This window comes from Eimeria mitis, genomic scaffold, assembly GCF_000499745.2.
Source record: "Eimeria mitis Houghton genomic scaffold, Emh_scaff1264, whole genome shotgun sequence".
In the NCBI taxonomy this organism is placed as follows: domain Eukaryota; phylum Apicomplexa; class Conoidasida; order Eucoccidiorida; family Eimeriidae; genus Eimeria; species Eimeria mitis.
The window spans coordinates 7,310-7,571 of record NW_013568498.1 but is presented as its reverse complement, the minus strand read 5'-3'; positions in this window follow the sequence as shown (position 1 = coordinate 7,571).

The following is a 262-nucleotide window of genomic DNA, read 5'->3' as shown; positions in this document are numbered from 1 at the left end:
ATATATATATATATATAGCCTCACATCCTTACTAGCTAGTTAGCTAGCTAGCCAGCTAGCTAGCCAGCTAGCTAGCCAGCTAGCTAGCTACTCATCTCTTCTTAACCAGCAAGCCATCCACCTACCCAGCTAGCTAGCTAGCCAGCTAGCTAGCTAGCCCGTTACCTGCCCGTTTCCCCCCAAACTAACACACATGTATCTCTCCAGCTAGCCAGCTAGATAGATAAATATATAAAAATATACCTAGCTAGCTAGCTAGCTG